This window comes from Epinephelus fuscoguttatus, linkage group LG12 (genome assembly GCF_011397635.1).
Source record: "Epinephelus fuscoguttatus linkage group LG12, E.fuscoguttatus.final_Chr_v1".
Taxonomy (NCBI): domain Eukaryota; kingdom Metazoa; phylum Chordata; class Actinopteri; order Perciformes; family Serranidae; genus Epinephelus; species Epinephelus fuscoguttatus.
Genome location: NC_064763.1, coordinates 11,103,730 through 11,116,261, shown reverse-complemented (window position 1 = coordinate 11,116,261; position 12,532 = coordinate 11,103,730). Strand labels below are relative to the sequence as shown.

Genomic DNA, 12,532 nt, shown 5'->3' with positions numbered 1-12,532 from the left:
TTACAAAAATGTGTTCTATCGACCATTTTCTATTATACAAAATCTTAATGGACCTTCTAGATATTAGATTAATTGGATCTGGCCATATGATTTTTATAAAATGTCTCAGTTCTGAGAAACATTTTAACAGTTTTTAGCCTTGTTGGACTGGATGCATGGTTATTAAAATTTGTTTATAAGATGTAAATACAGTTACAGAAAACTTTACTATTCTTGCACCAACAATGTATGTGTTGGTTTTAATTGCTGTCAAAGTAGAAATTTCAGATGTAGTTTTGACAACATAGGTTAATAACCAAAACAATGCTTATTATCAGCTATAGCTGACACTTAATTATGTATTTAAAGGCTCTCTAAGTCTTCCTAAGCTTGAAAAGTTTTTGTCACATACAGCAAAACATCTCATCTGCTAACTACATGTCCTCTGAATATGCTGTGAAAAAGTCCGGTGTCTGTAGGCAGCCCAGGCTCCGCAAATGGCAACAAAAACATTGAGGTCCAGGCTGCACCAACCAGCCAGTGCGAGACCAGCGAAAGCAAGCACACACACGAACGCGGTGCCCATGTCTCATGGTCTTACGCAAGCGCGCACATGTGAACGGGGTGCCCAGAGAGGCAGTTAGAGCTACAGGCTACAATGAGGCTAATAGGCGAGCTAGCTCCGTTGTGTTTGATAACATTGTTGAACGTAAACAGAAGTGAAGTGTTTTTGTTGCCATTTGCGGAGCCTGGTCTGCCTACAGAGACTGGACCTTTACACGGCATATTCAGCAAGGAGATGTTTGCTGTATGTGACAAAAACTTTTCAAGTTTAGGAAGATTTAGAGAGCCTTTAAGTGGTGCAGAACAAGTAAAACACTTAATTGAGTTATTCTACACTATTTTTCTATTTTCCAGGCATTAATTCGCTTAAATAAAAACATGGAAATTTTAAGAACATGTCTAAAAAACAAGATATCTAAGTTATTTAGAAAAACTGAGGGTGAATGTCAAGTGCTTTATTTTTTTGTACTTATCCAACCCTTAAAAAAGAACAAATAAAGACTGCATGTGGTTAACACTGTGGTCCACAAAAGAAGTGCATGACTGACTGAACATCCATCATGGCCTGGTGTAACAATGACAAGGCAGATTGATTGCTATGGGTTTGTGAGTTGTGGTTGCACACACATTTACCAGCTTACTTTGACATGGTATGATTTGGCTGTGTGTGTGTGTGTGTGTGTGTGTGGGGTTTGACCTCATGATTATGCTTGGCATATAAAGTTGAAGTTGTGACATTCCAGCTTGCGTGCTTCTTTCATATTTAATGCCAAATTCAATTCTTATGACCTTGTGTCTGAGCTATTAATGTAGTAATAGTGTCTCTGCAGAAACTCATACTTGAAAGAAATACGGTGGAGAGCAGTTACCTAAATGGTAGTTGGCCTCTCCTATCACAGATGTTTTGTTAATTGAAGGCCTCAGATGTGCCAGTATAGACTCAAAAGAAGTGTCTTTATTTTAGAGCTGCCCTCCTTCACCTGTTCTCACTACTGATTGAAATATATATTTTTTAAATGAAAAGGTCCCTTAAGGTTTTTTTGTTAAAAAACTATCAATGGCCTTTTAATTTCAGGACACTTTAAATTAAGAAGTAACTAATTGCTTTTTTGAATGGTGAAAAATTGCATTTTTTTTTATCTCAAAGGGGCACAGTCAGTTTACTAGTCATGATGAGTACAACTCAGCCTGTGAAAATAGTTGTGTAATGTATTCTGAGCTTCTGCTGAGAAGTGTATGCAGTGGTTTTGGAGAATGATGCACACCAAAATGTCAAAATATCTTGTCCTCTGCTGCACCATTTCTGTTTTTATGTGTCTGTCCTGCATGATAGAAAATATTTTCTAAATTGTTACGGGACAGTGATGTAGTTTTACATAAATCTGTATCTCTTTAATATAAGATCAGTAGAAAGTTCCAAGGGACACATTTATTGGCACTTAATATATCTATATCTAAATGATCATCCTTTTGTCAGGTGGTTGTTGAATGATTGGGCATATGAGTCAACTTTTTCAGGTTCGGCTCGTGATAACATGAAAGTTAATGGAATGACTGATTGCAGCTCATTGCCAAAAGCTGACATTCTTTAAATTGCTCCAGTGATGGGAAGTGACAAAGTGCTACGAGGGCGTAGGTTTTGTTCATGTGAAATGGGGGTTTGGGGGTCCTCCACCAGGAACTTTGGATCATTAAACACTTAATTCCTGCACTCTAGCAATTTTTTCTGCACTAATTTGTGCCCTCTCTGCATCAAATTATGGTATAAATGACTTCAATTTTATGCACATACAAGCCTACGAAAACTACACCTGTGCATGTACATACTCAGTACTGTATTTTAGTACAGTTTTGAGTTACATTGCTTGAATATTACCATTTTATGCTATGCATTGTTCTGCTCTATATCAGAAGGAAAAATACTTTTTCCTTCACTCCATTTATGTCACAGCCAGTTAAGTTACTTTGCATGTCAAAATCTACATGTACGAAACATGTATAAAACATACAGTAAGGCTATATTATAGACTGAATAAGATTTTGAATGCATGGCTTTTTACTTGTAGAGCAATTTTTACATTGTGGAATCTGAACTTGACTTAGATCTGAACACTTCTTGAATTGCACTGATTGACATATGCTACTGTAAGGGTGTTGCCACAAGGTGTGTTGCTCTGTGAAATCATGCTAAAACCTGTTGGACTGATGCATCTCACCACCACAATTGTCTTTACATTTTCAGAATTGCTTTGATCCGTCCAACTCCGTTTAGACCAACATGTGATGATCAGCTATGTATTGGCCTTTGCAACATGACTCAAAGCAGAAGGCATGACTCACACCAATCACAACACATCAGTGTACTGTACATATATGGAATACCGGTAGCCTATATAGAAATATTAGTTTTTAATGTAACCATTTAACAAATACTTTTCATAATCAGGGAGTTAATAAGTGCGTTTTAACATATATCTGGAGTGCATTCAATATGCTGCATCCACAATTCATTTAAAAGGTAGGCTATCTTTAAAGCCCAGCCACCGGCAGCACCACACGCGCAAACGCGCGTGCGTGCGCTCACATAACTTTATTTAGTAATCCAGTGGGCGGGACTCTTGAGTGTGGACCAACTGTGGCTGGCTGCGGAAAACTCTTCATTCAGCCTTCATCTGTGTGTGTGGACGGGACGTGGTCTGACCAGCGCTCTGTCAAATGAGACTATAAAGTGTGAGGTGTGTGTGAGCTGGGTCCGGGTCTCCTCCACAACAGGCGGTATCCCCAACACACACCGCCGGTGCAGTTTTATCTCTCTAACTTTTTGGAATATAGGACATCGGGGTTTTTCGCTCGGTTAAAGCTCCTTCTGCCACACGCTGCCGTCTGGATCCCTCTGACCTGTATCCCTCAGAACAAGGTAAGTTTCCAGCTCTGTGTTTACTACGTGCTAACGTTAACGGACCGTTAGGCTGCTTGTAACGTCACGGTTGTTGCAACGTTAGCTAACATTACCCGAAAATTAAAAACTCTTCAGCGCTTATAAAGAATACTGGCATAGTTTACGCAAGTCTTTACCTAAACTTAATTAGCTTTACAGTGTTAAAAACATTTTTCTTGTCGTCGGTGGATAACATTTAGTCTGCTTCACATTGACGTTAGCTTATTTATGGAGGCACCGAGTGCTTTTCATGTCTTAACTAACTGAACTTATTAGCCTAACTTACATGTACGTAACACTTTTAGGTTATACACATCACTGTAACTTGACCTGTGTGTCAATGAGTGTATTTTAAGAGATTGACATTTTCTCTATAGCCTTCTTATATTGTGTAAACACCCCTATTAATGAAGTGCTGTCTGACTTAAGCTAATGAGGTGTGTATGTGCTGATATACCTGGACACCAGCTGCTGGTCTGTGGCACAGTCAGGCACCACAGTAGGCTATATTACACCTGAGATCTCATAGGTCCACTAGGATACCTTTTATGACTTGAGGATAATGAAATGTAAGCCTAAATGTCAGTGGCATACATTTAAAAGGTCAATGCAGTGGGTGTATTTTTGTATGAATGGACAAATAGGCTACTTAGAGTGTACTTGGTGAGATTTGCTGGATTGTGTGATTGAGAGAAACACTAAATTTACAGGAGTTTGATGAGGTAAGGCTCCTTTCTCCCCCTGAATGACAAGTTATGGCAACTGTGTCACTTTGTTGATGGACCTAATGCAAAAAAAGCCCATGTTGTAGTTGAAAGGAGCCATTGTGCAAATATCAGAGTCCAATTGTCAGTGTCCAGTTGATTGTCCTGCATCTTCATTCATGTACATTCACACTGAGGTTTGAGCCATTTTGCCGGCTTGCTGCGTCAGTGCTGAGGTCGGCCCAGCAGACATGAATAGTGATGAGGATGTGTGCTGACAGCTGAGTGGGACAGGATGGGCTGTTCCATGACTGACTGAACCGGGGTGTTCACCGCACCATATGCTCCTTTTTACATCATGCTGCTAAACATTTGGGCCAGCTTCATGACTCATGCTATCTTCCTCTCCCTTCAGCTAAGTTTTAGTCCTGTCACTAAATCCAACAACCTGTATTCACATTGTGGGCTAGTTAAATATGTGCATAACATTTTTGGTACAAAGTCTGCCCCTGTGGATACAGAGATCAGGGGTCACTTACAATCCTTATTCTTTCTGTAGCTATGTCTGCCCTCTGCTGACAGCTGTCTCAATAAGTGTTTGCACTCACTTGGGAAAATGACATGCCATAATTATGGGGTAAAAATGAAGGCTGGACAATAAACCAAATGTAGTGAACTGCAGACATTATTTATCCTTAACCAGTCCACCTACTCTTATTGTAATTTTCGCTAAATATATTGTCCTTATCCCATATAAATAAACTGAGATCAGACACAACAATCAGCACTATATAACCAGAAATCCAAGTAATCAATTAGCCCACAGCCCAGAATCTCTAAGTGATTATCACCACTGTAATTTGTCATCAAATCATAATTATTAGATTTGTTAAGCAGAGTGAGAATACATCAACTGAGTCAGTGGCTCACTATCTGTGCAGTATTTTAGCCTGTGCAGCCACAGTGGGACTTTGAGTTTTATGTTAACTGACAAACTCTGAGGGATGGTCTGAGGGTATCAGGTTGTGAAGTTATACAGTTTATAGTGCTGTTCACCTGACACATGGACTGTAATGGGATATACGGGGGAACCCCAATGCGTTGTCCTAGTGCCACTCAGCATTCCTGACAGTTAGCATATAAGTAAAGGCCTCATGTTTTATTTTTTTATTTATTTACTTTTTTACAGATTTATTTTGGCCATGTTTGCCTTTAATTGCTAGGAAAGCTGAGTGTGAAAGGGGGAGAGAGAGAGGGAATGACATGCAGCAAAGGGCCACAGGCTGGAGTCGAACCCGGGCCGCTGCGGCAACAGCCTTGTACACGGGGCATCAGTGGCTTAGTGGATAAGCCACTGACGCCCCGGCCTAATGTTTTATTGGTAAAATCTAGAAAACATTGTTTAAATTGCTGCAGGAGGCAATGATATGAATTATTATTATGGGATTCTGTTTCATAAATATGCTTTAGAATATCATATTAATGTTAAGATTTCTCATAAAATGAGATGAAAGAATGAGAGACAAGACATCTTATCTGTCTATCAAATATAATTTAACTCACAATTTCAAGACCCCTTTTCATAACTAAAATTATTATTATCTAGTAATTATGATAATTACCCAATTACAAGGACTTCAAATTTCACAATTATGAAAATCCTTTTCATAATTAGCTTGCTCCATACTCACTGTATCACAATCTATTTGACAGTTTTCTCCCTTTATTTCTTCCTCTTTGTGCAGTTTACTTTCTTAATGTCCCTTTTTTGTGTCTTCTCATGTATACTGCCCTTTAATATGCAAAGAATGTCACTTTACAGCCTTGCGTTTCACCTTTAAGAGTAAACTGAGCATAAGTCCTTATGGGCATTTCCTTTTCTGAGACATAACTGTAATCATTGTATTCTGTTTTTTGCGTCAGCAGTGCTGCGTCTGGGTTTTTACGTCTCTATGCTGAAACTATGCTGCGGTGAAGGTTAGTTAACTGATGACACACAGCCTAGTCTCTGATGTTACAGAGCATGTTGTGGGGAAAGTAGGTTACTGGGCCATGTCCTGCAAGCTTAAACTGAACGCTAGTCTGAATATTGCTAGAGCTGCTTAGTGTGACTGGGCATGCACAAATGGTGTAGGTCTGTGCAGCAGCAAAGGGATCATTTCTACCCTCTGTCTCTTTAAGAAAACAGAGCGGCGCTCCACATAGAATGAATGTTGAATGTTCAACCTGTGTTGATTCAACACCCATGAGATGGAGAGAAATCTGACAACAGGTTAACTAACATCACAGGTTGCACATTACTAAGCCCTACTTACATTAAACATCAGTAGTCTCATCCGTTGTGTGTGAGCAGCCTGATTTTAGTAGGCTATTATATATCCATTGTACTTACATTGACATCAATATTTTTCTCTTTAAGAAATAAAAATGAAATGCTGGTGTTGCTGAGGCTGAGCAGACATGTGGCTAAGTACTATCTTGTGTGTAAGGAAGTCCAGGAAATGAGTCTTGGAGTTTGGGAATCATGGTGCAAGAGTTAGTTCAGTATTATATGAAAACTCTCATGCTACTTTTATTACGTGAATGTCTTTGTACGTGCTTCCTGTTTGGCACCTATAGCCTATATGGGTGTGTTGTTTGTTTTTTATTACACTTGGCTATAACAATAGTTTCTCTTGGGAATACGAAACGCGATCTTGTGGCATATCCTATCACATTGTTTTGTTTTCTTTTAATAATCAAGTGTAATCAAGTTTCATTGAGCTCAGTGTGAAATCAATGTGAAACTTTTATTTATCCAGGTTATTTCCGCAGACATACGGCATACATGAAATATCTAGCCTTGACCATCAGAGGCAGAGCAGCGAAAACATTACATAGTAGGTAATAAATAGAAAAAGCAGAGAGAGATGTGAAACAGGCGCTCTGACTACATTAAGCAGGCATTTGAAGTATGTATTTTCCATCAGAAACAGACTAGATTCCCATGCACCTTAACAACCTGTAACACTAGTTCCTGATGTTTCAAGTGATTTAAATGCCCTCTGTCCAACACTTAAAGACTTATAGTTTGCATGTTTCCCAGAGTGTATGTCCTGGAATACTTATGTATAATTGTAATGGATGACATTAAACACAAACAGGCACTGGATGTTGAGGGAAACAGAACAATAACCCCAAACACAAATCATTTTTGTGCTTATACAAATGTGGGGTTATTTTATCACCTGCTTGTATCTCTATTTGGAGCATACCTTAAACGTCATCAGGTGCTAAATTAATGAAAAAATATAGTTTGTTTCTCTCACCACGGTCTGTACATTACTCTCTGCCCACTGTTGAATACTCTTATTTTGCATTTTTAGAAGCCGGTTCTTGATAATTATTGTACTCCTATTTGTGGAGAATATTTACATGATGCTTATTATTACTCTAAAGAGGAAGACTAGTGGCCAACATACAATTTGCCTGTGTGTACAATCGCTGCAATTTGGCAACAAAAGATGGTGAAACAATGATGAAAGTGTAAACAAACAACAAACTGTGCAAATAGTATGACAAGACTTTTAGTTTCTGGTGAAGACAAATTGATTAAGGTTTGCCGAATGTTACTCCATAGACTTTCCCAAAAACATTTCCTGTATACAGCTGACATTAAGATAGTAGCATTTTGTTGCAAGGTATCTTTGACATCGTGGTGGTGCAATAACCACGTCATAAAAATAGGGGTTAATGGGAAATAGGCATTAGCCAAATAATGTCTGATAACATAAATAAAACTTTGCACATCAGTTTTAACGGTTTAAGAAATTACTTAAATTGGTTATTAACGTAAGTATTGATAACTTTGGTCTGAAACAGCTTAATATAGATGTAAGGGCCCACTTAACTAGTACCCTGGAAATCCAGAGTTCTCGCGAGAGCACAATTTGAATTTGCTCAGCGAGTAACTCTGGCAATCAGTAATGATGCTCATTACTTATGCCCATGAAACCGAGCTGCACCAATCACATCGGTGTATCTGATATAGGCGGGCCAGAGGCGAGCTAAACAGATGACGACAGCGCTGCGACGACGAAATCCGGAATCAGTCAGTGAGCATTGCAAGATGGCTACGGATGAACACCAGTTGTTTGAAATAGCTTTGGCCACTACAATGAATGAGTTAGACTTGGCTTTTTCTCTAAAAGAGGAACAGAAGACGGCGCTCGAGTCTTTCCTTTGCAAGAAGGACGTTTTTGCTGTTTTGCCGACCAGATACGGCAAGAGTCTAATCTACCAGTTAGCTCCGCTGGTAGCTAAGTGTATACGTCACCCCGTGTATTGTTCTGATTGGTCGTAGTGTTATCCAATTGCGTGCAGTGATATTTACAAATGCATGCTGGGTGCCGCCCCTCGAGTTGGGCCATTTTCATTACTCATGGCCAGACCCTAAATCTTCCTTGATTTGGGTCTGGATTTCCAGGCTACTTAACCAGTGCAAGATTAGCAGAATTTACCGAAAACTGACCCTGTTTGGTATTGAACTGGCTTTGCTGCATTCTGGTCCAGTATTTTGATGCTTACGCAAAGATATTTCAAACATCAATCTCTCACAACCCCTTTTGTGTAACATTTGGATTTATAACTAAATCCTGCTTAAGTGGTCGGAGAGCATTTACCTCCTTTATTGTTAGAGAGCTTATTGTCCAATGCTGGAAGCAGCACTCCCCACTTATCTTCGCAAGATGAATAAAAGACAATGTATCTCTTGAAATGAGAGAAAACTGAGTACATATTTATGATGATATTAATAATGATTTGTCCAATATATTTTTCCACAAGAAAAAGTTAAATTAACTACTTACGTTCTTAAAATTTAAGAAGTTTATTGAAACTGTTTCTTTCTTCCTGCTAAAAAAAAAATTCAGAATCAATAAACACGCAAATATTTTTAATTTAGAAAGTTTAACTGCCAGACACAAGATGTCTCCCACTTTACTGAAAAGTCCATTCTCTGTCTATGTGCACTGGAGGCTTCAAGTTTCCACATTACATTTGTGTAACTTTAATACTGGATCATGATCGGCTTCCAAGTTGTGATGTCACCAAATCATATTTGTGTTCATGTCTTAGATTCTCAGATTCAAGTTGAGCACAGAGAAACTTTGCTTCTTCTATATTTTACATTTCAGTTTGTGTATTGTTGATGATCTGGTATGCACACAAAACTGATAAAAAAAAGTAAAATATTTATTGTTTTTATATCCATCTGTATGGTCTCTGAAGCCACAGAATTTAGAAAGGACATGCCACACTTTGTGGTTAGGAAATTTAATCAGTGTTGTTGTTGAATCAAACCTTTGCAACTGACAAAACCAAAAACATCATATGACACTATGCTCTGATATGTTCACTGTAGTCTGAACATTTAAAAAGTGGATTGTCGTGCCTTGTTACACATTTTTTGAACAGTGAATAGGTGGTGAACCCCAGTCAGGAGATTTTTGTCGGAGCCTTGAGGCCCTGAGACAAGCGATGTGTCTTAAGAGATAGACATGCTAATTGTTAACATCAATCATGAACATTCCTTCTCTCTATACTGCACTGTACGGACTGATGCCTGCCTTGGTGAACTCGGCCAGTGGAACTATGTTGCACATGACTCTTGAGACTATGACTGGTATTCATGTCACCCTCTTTAACCTTGTAACTATGACAGACAAAATGTTCAGCTCCAGTTATATAACTGCCTCTACAGACGTCATCGCCCTTGCTGCTGTCGCTGATCTCTTGCTCCAAAGCACACAGTCATTGTCCTCGGTAGCTTCAGGCTCAGATCCACTGGGGCATGATTAAGACATTTAGCTGCTTTTTTTTTTTTTTTTTTTTTTTTTTTTTTTAAAGTTCTCCTCTTCAGGCTGTAACACTTACCACATTATGTGAATTTGCGTCCTCTCTTTATATTCGTGGCATAACCAGAGAAAAACATCTGAACATAATGTGTGAAACCTTTTCAAAGACACTACAGTGCTGCACTGAGATCTCTGTAAAGCAAAATGTACGCCGGTGACCCGAAATGTTCTGAGTGGCTTTTTAGGTAGTTCTCTTCATTCAAAGATGTGAAAATGCCATCTACATAAATGAGGTTCATTAAGTATCAGGTGGAATGAATTCAGCCTCTATTAAAGTGCTACACTGTCTGCTGCACAGTCATTTTCCATTTTTCTTTTTTTTTGAGACCTGTCTATTCTATATAACTGATTCACATGACTTGAGCTCAGACTTTGGCACAAATGCATCAAAAATATCTTATAACATTCTTTAAAAACTGATATTTTAGGTATGTAGCTACCTCAATTTTGGTCTGACCATAACCTCTCTGAGATGAGCTCTGCATCATAGATTCAAAGGCCAATCAGGATATCTTGGAGGTAGAAGGCTGTGAATTTAGGGGTGCATGCTGAGTGGTTTCTGTCAGTCCAAGTGACCATTGACTTGGTAAAAGGCCAGTTGAAATGCAACAGGAGAGACTGAACAGTCAGGCCTTGTTGATGCACTAGTTCGCCCAGATAACAGTACAACTGGATATTTAGCAGATGCCCTTTTTCAAGAATGATTCATAGAAATCAGGGCTAAACATCAAAGATAAACTATGCAGGATTTTCCTAAAAAACAATGTATACAGAAGTAATCCCTCTCAATCATCACTTACATCCCACTCTGTGTGTGGTGTTGTATTTATCTGCAGAGACTCTCCCCTCTGACTGTAGTTCCTTATTTTCTTCTTATTGTCTTTGTTCTTGACGTTTATGAGTGTGTAACTGCATAGTGCTCAGGTGAGGTTGTGGCTTTATAAGAAGGTAGCGACCAGGTGCCAGCATCCAAAACACACAGTGGTGAAAAGAGAAGAATAAATGTGGGGTTGGCTTTTACTTTCACTTTCGCTAGTGAGTTTACAAACACAAATTGACAATCCTGCATTGCATACCATTAAAAATTGCCTGATTGCCCAGGGCAAGTAAAATGCTACGTTGTGCTAGTACATTTTACAAGTCACTTGCCTCATTAGGCAAATGGTAAAAAAGAAATGTTTTTTTTTATCTTGTGGTCTTTTTGTTGTTGTTCTATGTGACTAAGGCTGCAAACTGAATTGCCCTGCAGGGATAAATAAAGTTGGTTGAAGTTGAAGTTGAAGAAATGCATCTTTTTTTCTGGAGCTGATGATCGAAGTAACTAAGGAGTGAGGCACCCTTCTCATCTCTGTTGAGAGTTGCACATGCACAGTACAGATTAGTCCTGGTTGTTATTTGATAACTGCTAATAAATAAAGCATTTTGTAAAGGGGTAAGTAAAAATTTACTTCAGGCAAGTAGATTTTTGGGAAAAAAATATGACGAATCCTGAAAGTGCAGTAGAATAAGTCAATTTCTAAGATTTCCAACTTTATAAAGAACCAATTGAATGAGTGCAAAAGACAAAGTAGTGCTATTATAGTACAATATAATAGGGTACAAAATAGCAGAAGAGAAAGAGAATCATTCCCTCCCCTTTTCGCATATCAACATCAACCTAAAAAAGTATTCTCCTTTGTGTACTCGCTACACTGCTGTACAGGAGAACACAAATGAAATACAGTAGTTCACAATGAGCTTGTTGCTGGATCTGACAGGACATGTCATATGATTCACCTGCATTTAACTAATGACTGTGATTAGGCTCATTGTACAGTTTTTTCTGCAGCCAAAACCTGAGGATTAAGTATGATTAATGACATTAAATAATGTTTTTGAAGTATTTCAAATACATAAATACAAGCTCTTAAAGTATTTTTTTTTTTAAATATTACATCTTTTTTTGGTCTATTCAACAACACACAAATAACAAAATACTCAAAAGTAATTGAATTATTATTAATTAATTGAAATACTTCCCATCTCTGCTGAGCTTTTATCTGTTTTCCTCGACAACAGGTCGCTTTAAAGAAGCGGGTGTGGCTACGCTTTGTATTTCAGATGAAGAAAAAAAAAGGGTTTCACAATATGAGTGTGTGTGACCTAGATGTGATTCAGATCTTTTGCTCAGGGTGTTGGCTGCATGTGCATTACAATGTGGTTTGTTTTCATGGAGTAAAATACACAACACAGCAGAAGGCCATAAACAAACACGTCAGGTCTGATGCCGAAATAAACCGAGCACTCCCAGGCTGGGTTCCTCATTCCTTTGATATTCAGTACGTCATCTGAAATCTGTGATGGCAATAGGCAAAACCTGACCATGGCTTGTGACACTAAACAGGAGTGTCACACACCACTGGAAGTCCCTCTAGAAATTCTGTTCCTTGGAGGTCAAAGGACAGGGTCTCTAA

General features: G+C 38.6%; 1 protein-coding gene across 1 annotated transcript in view; it reads left to right on the top strand.

The window, feature by feature from the left end:
• The first annotated feature begins 3,220 nt into the window (after positions 1 to 3,220).
• Positions 3,221 to 12,532, top strand: part of npas2 (neuronal PAS domain protein 2) — a 63,859-nt gene continuing 54,547 nt past the window's right edge. Inside the window, exon 1 of the mRNA XM_049591679.1 lies at positions 3,221 to 3,460. The gene's annotated coding sequence lies outside the window, so the exon portion shown is untranslated. The remainder of the gene's footprint in view (positions 3,461 to 12,532) is intronic.